Source organism: Helianthus annuus, chromosome 10 (genome assembly GCF_002127325.2).
Source record: "Helianthus annuus cultivar XRQ/B chromosome 10, HanXRQr2.0-SUNRISE, whole genome shotgun sequence".
NCBI classification, from domain to species: domain Eukaryota; kingdom Viridiplantae; phylum Streptophyta; class Magnoliopsida; order Asterales; family Asteraceae; genus Helianthus; species Helianthus annuus.
The window spans coordinates 19,503,991-19,512,510 of NC_035442.2; the positions used below are offsets into that span (position 1 = coordinate 19,503,991).

Below are 8,520 nucleotides of genomic sequence, written 5' to 3' on the forward strand. Positions count from 1 at the left end.
AAAGTTTCAAACTGAAGGTTAAAGAACGCTTCATTGTAAGCCAATAATATCCATGTATGGGTTAATGCAAACATCATAATGTGATGAAATCTTAACGTAATTATTTTCATCAAGAATCAAGTGGATTAATGAACCTACCTCAAAATGAGTGGGAGCAACTAAATTAAACTTGTCTATATAGATGATATTCTTTTGACAGGTATATGTTACATAAGTCAAAGCATTGTTAACACAAACTTTGATATAATAGATCTCAGAGATATCTCTTACATAATAGATATCATAACATGTTGAGATAGACCAAATGGGACATTACTTCCGTTCCATAAGTTTAACATTAAATTGGTCCTTACATATGTAACAAACAATACTGCTCTCCTTTAGAGGATAATAGGATAAATGAGATTATTTCTTACGCTTCACTAATTAGAAGCCTTACGTAAGTTTAAGTCTATACTCGTTTAGATATTACTCATATTGCAACACACTAGATATGTCTAGATTAATGTGAAGCATTTAATTGAGTATTACAATATCTTTAAAAGAAACGAGAGACTATAATTTAAAGAAGAAGTGAGAATTAAAACCGGTTTATTACTCTAACTTTGTAATATTCAAAGATGACAAAATGTAATTTCGGGTATATATCCTTATGTCAGCAGACAAACCTATCTTATGGAAGAGTCATAATGAACTGATAATAACAACCTAAGTTATAACGACATAATATAGTCACTAAATGTTGTTGGAAATTTATCAGTGGACTCATAAGTTTATTAACTCCATATAATTAATATATTGAAGACTTATTGTGATAAAGTCAGCTACCATGTCTCCTTGAACAGTAACAGTTCGAGAGGTGCTGCATTAAATTTCGATACGCAATTAATTATTCGTTTATGAACGAATTGAGGAAACTAAATCTTTGTATCGAATGCATTCATGATATGCTTAAGGATCCTATAACTAAAAGTCTATCACCCATAACTATTATGTAAGCGCTTATAATAATCACGGGTTTATTGATGACTATGTACAACTGCATATCGTACTATGAATGATTAACTTTTAATATTCCTCATCAGTTTGATTTTGTATGTCTCTTACATATGTTCTGCCGGTGTAATGACATATAGACAACTATAAATACAAATCAAACGCTAAAGGGCTTGTTTGTATTTTGATCATAACTGTTAGGTTTTAAATTAAGGCTATAGTATGACTAATGGGGGTCCTGAGTCGCATAATGATTCAACGGCTGTATTTCTCTGCTATAGTACTTGTTTAAGGCTAAAATGAGTATTAACTTCTGATCAGACTAATCTAATACTCATGATAAATGATTACTCGGCTAAGTGGGAGAATGTAAGATTAAATATAATTATTATATTTATATTTAATTGTGTAGCCATTATAATCATTTATATTATTTGGATCAAAATATATTAAACCTATAATAAATTAGTTGGTAATTGTTGATGGGCCAGATTACCCTAATTAACTAATTGGGTTTCCCCTTGGGTGTATATAAGGAGATTACTAGAGAGGGATTAGGGTTAGACCCTCATAACATCACACCTAAAATCGCCCTCCTCTCTCTCCATTACTACAAGTTCTTCAACCCTAAAGAACTTGGTACTACCATCAAGAAGATACATCCTAAAGGGGAACCAGACCAATCTGACGAACATGGCGTCTACTTCCCTCTCTGGTGTGGTGACTGCTAATCAGGTACACACCTCTTATTTCATTGTTTATGATTGAATTTACATCATTAGGGTTTATGTTTTACCCATGATCTTATGATATAATCAACACTTTGTAGATATGAGTTTTTAGAGGAATATTAACAGCCCATATCTGGTATGTTTGTAGCTGATTTAGATGCTCATGTTACTGATTATGTTACAGATCTGGTATGTTTGTGCATCATTCATTGACCCATTGTTTGTTAGCCCAGTTTCCGCTGATGCCAAAGCTGGTGATGGTTGGTGTTCGTGTAAACTCAATTTGAGTAATTTTTTGATCCTTTTTTGGTCTACAACTGCTCAATCACACTCTACTTTGATTAAACAATGATTTTTTTTTATAATTTGGATAATTATAAATTTAATTGTTCATTATATAATATACTGTTTTTTGTTTGTTATTTGAGTCGGATTTGTGTAATGCTTCCAGATATGTGTTGGGTTGAGCGACAGACATGGAGGACGTACAAAAGCTAGAAAATTTCTTGGAGTGGGCAAAACCCTAACAACGTCGACGAAACTGAACAGAAAAACACTAATAAGGTTTTGACTTTCGTGGAAAAGGTATAATATAATTCTACAGAGGCGATGATTAGTAGTGTTTTGGAGTTGTGGTTTCTAAGAAAGAGAATAGAAAGGTGAGAGGGCGATCAGTAGACATATTTGGTTTCAAATAGACCAGCAGAGCATTCGATAAATGGCATAGTTGGGTGAATGGATTTAGGGGCGTGGGCCCTCAACTGCAGGTACAGTAGTATAGTTACAATTTCCATATAAATTAATATTTGATAGTTTAATTGTTACACAAAAACATATCTAATTATTATAAGTTCTAAATCTGGGTTGTATCATATTGCAAGGTGGAAGTGTCCATACATAAGGGTATTGTAATCTCGAAACGAAATGCTGGTTATGTAAGGTTAACTAAATTATACAGCAGGAATTACAAGAATGCTAAACGGGCAGCGGTGCTGGGTCGATTAAGGCACACGTGGTAGGTTCTGGTGACCCTTGATTCATAATCCGGTTGTAGGTTAAGTTATTGATATATATGATGATTGATAGTGATGTTTCTGGTGAAATAGGCGTTTTTCGGCGAAGGGTGTGATCAGCAAGTTCAAAGTAACTATGGTGATGGTTTCGGTATCAAGGTAACATCTCGGTCAAAATAGTAATGGGCCCTTCAGATGCTATGGCTCTATCATCTGTTGATGTTTATCGTAAAAAAACATGACGTCACAGCAAAGGTTTGTTTACTGACTTGACTTTAATATGTTCATGATAATGTTTCATGCTGTCTGTTTATTGTAAGAGATATAACGGAATCTTGATATGGGTTACTATCTTCGTTTAATTCCATAGGGTGATAATGTTCCAGCTCCATTCATGTCATTTGAGTCCACTGTCTTCCCTCCAGAGTTATTGAGAGAGGTAAGTCATCCTCATCGGCTATTACATTTTGTTCAAATATCTTTGGTTATGTGCTAGAGTTTTATATCATGTATGTTTAGCGTCTTTTGTTTCTTCTTAATTTTGATTCTAGGATTAATACGTTTGACTTAACGCAGGTGTGATATCTGTTCCAGAAAAGGAGCACATGTCGTACGCCGCCACCACTTTATTCTGAGTTAGGCTGCAAATTCTGATGTTGGCTCTGCCTCATTTGTCATAATTGCACCTTTTCTTGCTTCGAGTTGCTTCAGTAAGCAACTCTATATCTATCGATCTTTATTTAGTTAACTTTTTTTTCCCAATTTTAATCATCTTTTCAGTTCTAGGTTTTTTAACATTCTGCAAAATGCTTGACAATCCATAAAAACATATTCGTTAATCTAGAGAGTTAATTAATATGATTTTGTTTCAGATATATGCTGCTGGTTTTGCTTCGCCTACACTTATTCAAGCACAAACATGGCCTATTGCTCTACAAACAGGGACATAGTGGCAATTGCAAAGACAGGTTCTGGTAAAACGTTAGGCTATCTGATTCCTGCGTTCATGCTGCTTAGACATTGTAACAACAATCCCCAAAATGGGCCCACAGTCGTTGTTTTAGCTCCCACTAGAGAACTTGCTACTCAAATACAAGATGAGGCCATCAAGTTTGGCCGATCCATCAGAATCTCTTGCACGGTGAGTTTTCAGTTATTATTATTATCTTCCTTTTTTTATTTGCGTATATATTTGCTAATGAGTGTGAATGTGGTTCAGTGTTTGTATGGTGGGGCTCCTAAGGGACCACAACTTAAGGAATTAGAACGAGGAGCGGATATTGTGGTAGCAACTCCGGGTCGACTAAATGATATACTCGAAATGAGGAAGATTGACTTTCGTCAAGTTTCTCTTCTTGTGCTTGATGAGGCTGATAGGATGCTTGATATGGGTTTCGAACCTCAAATAAGGAAGATTGTTAATGAAATACCTCCTCGAAGGCAGACGCTAATGTATACTGCCACTTGGCCCAAAGAAGTGAGGAAAATAGCTGGTGATCTTCTGGTCAATCCTGTTCAGGTCAACATTGGCAATGCAGTTGAACTTGCTGCAAACAAGTCTATTACACAGGTAACGTGGTGTTGCGTATATACTGATATATTTACTCGTAGGCCCTAGCTAACAGCTTGATATGTGATGTTGTAGTATGTGGAAGTGGTCCCTCAAATGGAGAAGCAGAGGTGTGTGGAGCAGATTCTGAGATCAGAAGAAAGGGGTCCCAAAATTATTATCTTCTGTTCAACTAAAAAATTATGTGATCAGCTTACACATAGTATTAGTCGTAATCTCGGGGCTGCTGCCATTCACGGAGACAAGTCTCGGGGTGAGCGAGACTTTGTTCTAAATCAGTTCCGTTCTGGAAAGTCCCCGATATTAGTTGCTACCGATGTTGCTGCACGTGGCCTTGACATCAAGGACGTCAGGTCAGACTCCACTAAACCGGTTAGTACCTGTTTGGTTCCCATCGGTTAAAAAAACTAACCGGTTTTCTAAAACTGCTAAAAAACGGTTCGGTTAAAGACAGGACCGGAAAACTGATTTGTACACATATTTTCAATTATTTTCCACAAACTCAATAGTTCGATTTTGGTTACAAACCGAACCTAAAAAGGATTGGGTGGTCGGTTTGGTTTGAAACAGAACAAAGAACGCGTTAATTTACTTTTACATTTTCTTTTGCCGTACATCAAAGCATTGATTTTGTTAATTTTCATTTAGATTTCACTTTTACGCGGACGACATGATTCGCCAAGTGGAAACGCATCACTACTGCGACCATCTGAACGAAGACATGCGACAATGTCTGATCTACGACTGGCCCGATGCCGATGCGCAGTTGATCGGGCTGGAATACATACTAACTGAAGAACAATTTTTAACTCTTCCGGACACCAAAAAACCGAGGTGGCATAGCCACGAGTATGAGATGAAGAGCGGCGTGCTCTTCCTTCCCGATGTTCCCGGTCCGGTTGAACGAAAAGATCTCGAGAAAGTGGCGAAAACGTATGGGAAGACCATACACTTTTGGCAGGTGGATAGAGGTGATGAACTGCCGCTCGGGTTACCGCAGGTGATGATGGCGCTAACATGAGACAGGCAACTCTACCTGAGCCTCACTATCGTTTCGTTTATTCCAACTATAGGGGTGTTTGTTATTTGGTTTTAAACCGATTTAACCAAAAACTGTTTAAAACCGAAGCAAATTACATATTTGGTTTTCGGTTTTAAAAGTCTCAAACCTTTATAAACCCGAACAGAATTACATGTTTGGTTTTCCGGGTTCAGAAATCTAAACTGAAACCGACCAAAACCAAACAATATTACATATTTGGTTATGCGGTTTGGTTTTTGGTGGTTTTCGGGTTCGGAATTCTTAACTAAAACCAATGTGGAATATCTCAGTATGTGATTCAAGTTAGTACGACCATCGGGTACACCATTACTTCGGCGATCAGTATGGCGTAAGCGATAACTAAAAACTCAAAACTTATAGTTTAAATGTGTTTGTTTAGCTAGCTAATTTTGGAATATCTTGTGGTTAACCAGGGCGGTTAAACATATATTTGTTTCTCATGGTAGAAAAAATCCGCGATCTTTTGTTATGAGAATCTGATGAAGAACTATCATCATTTTTGCAGGGTTTAACAGGGTTTAACGAAGATAAAGTGATGTAGAAGTGTATCTTCAGTACACGCAAAAAGCTCTTGAAATGCTCATCAAGATCTCAAAGATTTGAGAGCTTTAAAGACCAAAGGATTAGAAGAAATTTATATTGTGTTTTTTGATATCGTATATTGTGAATATTAGATTCAGTTACTAGCATGTTTTAATAAACCTTTGGAAGGAGTCAACTTTGGTATAAATATAGCAATTGTTTTTTACTTTTTTAGCATTCCATAATTTTTGTTTGGTGTATGTTTTCCATCAGTTTTGTTTTTGACTTTCAAAAGTCAAACTCACAGGCAGATCTATTGCATTGTGATAAATCATAAAAGTGCAAGAAATCCGAGTCTCAAATCTTTAAGGAATGTAGTAAAAAATGCTAAAAGATGGTATATAGAAGCCGATACGTTTTAACTTTTATTGCAATTTGTGGGAGTACCCGCACTCTGCAACGGGTTTTGGGTCAGTATCTGTTCGGTTCGGGTTGGCTCGGCTCGGTATGATACAGAACTAGATACAACAATGGAATCGGTTCATCACGTACCCTTACTGTACCCGTACTAACTATAGCTTACAGTACGAAAAAAAACATTCAACTGTGCATGCAACTTTGTATTCAACGACATGTCGAGAAAACCATAAAACGAATATGATACCGATACTGATGTTCATACGGTATTGATTATGTCCTCACGGTAAAGAAAAAAATCACATGCATCTGACCCTTTCGGATAAAACTTTTATCGAATCATAGTAAATAAAAATAAGCCCGTCACAATAGTACTTTCGAAATTTTATAACCATACTTTATTACTAAAATATCAAAAACGATAAACGACGTAATTGTATACTTAAAAACCACTAGGAAACTTTTGACTTGTACGTTTGTGCTTAGATCACTTTTACATTACTATTTACAACTTGACGTAGACAAAAATAGTCACGTTACAACAATATAGTCGGAATTTTATAAAACATTACATTTGTAAAAAAATTGAAAAAAGTATTGAGAAAAAACAAAATATGATTAATAATAATAATAATAATAATAATAATAATAATAATTCAAAAATAACTAACTGGAATTAGTGTTGGTTATGCTTATGGTGGAATGATATGCACCTGATCACTCGTTCTTGTGCACATTGACATGGACCCAAATAAAGAATGACTAGAAAAGGTCAAACTAACGGCTGGTGTTCTTTCTTTTGTAGGTTGGAGGCAGTGTTGGTTGGGGCGCTATATATGCCACTACAAAGTAGCTGAAGTAGTCAATGACGGTTGTGCAAACTTATTTAGTTAGTTTGTCAAATATGACTAAACTTTAATAGAGTTGAATAGAATAGAGTTGGTGGACTTTTTCGAATGGTTGAGAAGTTGAAAGAATGAGTATTATGACATCAAAAGATGGTCAATAAGAAGAAAGAACGATTGATTCTTTTTGTTCAGGGTGCATAAGGCTAGAATTAAATTCACAGTAGCTTTACGTTTTTTCATTCTCTGATTGAATAAAAGTTATGGTTTAGTATAATCATATTTATTGTAGTTAGGAGATATGATTTGAATAGTTTTTATTTGTATTTATCTAATACATAAGATCTTACGTGGGTTAGTTACTTATTATATGTATAGGTACTTTCAAATACTTATTTTGATCGTGGGTCTATTCGAAAATCTTGAAATAGCGTTAAAAAACTCACTTACAACCCGACCATATTAAGTTTCAGATAAGTCGAGTTTCTCAGGTTTAGAGGAAAAGGATAGGTTTGATTGGGTTAGTCAGGTTAATTTAAGTTATATGATTATTTAAATTATCGTCACATTTTAACATTTAAGTAACCTTTAAATATGTAATTTGTTAGGAAGATAATTATATCTATAATATTTTTTGATATTTGCAGCAAAATATCAAAATTCATACTGCTACTAACAAAATTTCATTAAAATTCAAGCATCGTTTGACAATATGATAACTAAAAGTCTCAAAACTTAATGTTCCAAATACCATAGACTCTAAACTAAAACATATCTATAAAAAAGACAACAAATGTTTGGGTTTTTTTTTCAGGCTTCGTGTTTTGAGGTTTTTGGGTCGGGTTTTCGCATGGAAAAAGTGACCCGATGACCAACCCATATACGATCCAGGTTGGTTGGGTTTGGGTTTTTTGGGTTTCTCGGGTACTGTCTAATTCGGGTTTTGGTGGCTTCGGATTCGGGTCGGGTTTCGGATAAAAATGAATAACCCTACTCATGTATTTGGAATCTTTATATGCAAAACCAATATGATCAATGATTGATTAGCTGTTGATATATGCCGTTTTGTGATAGTTTTAGAATAGTTGTTGATATATCACCTACTAAAGGAGAGTCATGTGTGAAGGCCTGCAATGAAATAAGATCGGAAAGAATTAAAGTTGACTTTAGAAGTCTATTTTTTTTGTGCAGAAAGAGTATGTGACTTCCAAGGTCCCTTTGGCTATTCATCCACCATGGCGTGTCTTCTTAGGCGTATGGGGTTCGAAAACATTCTTATACAGAGATATCATTATGATTAAAAGGGAATTGGCTTTACTTGGAAACTTTCAATACATATGGAGAAGGGAAAGAGGATACTTTA

General features: G+C 35.2%; 1 pseudogene; it reads left to right on the forward strand.

The window, feature by feature from the left end:
• The first annotated feature begins 2,589 nt into the window (after positions 1-2,589).
• Positions 2,590-6,127, forward strand: LOC110880725 (annotated as a pseudogene).
• The last annotated feature ends 2,393 nt before the right edge of the window (positions 6,128-8,520 follow it).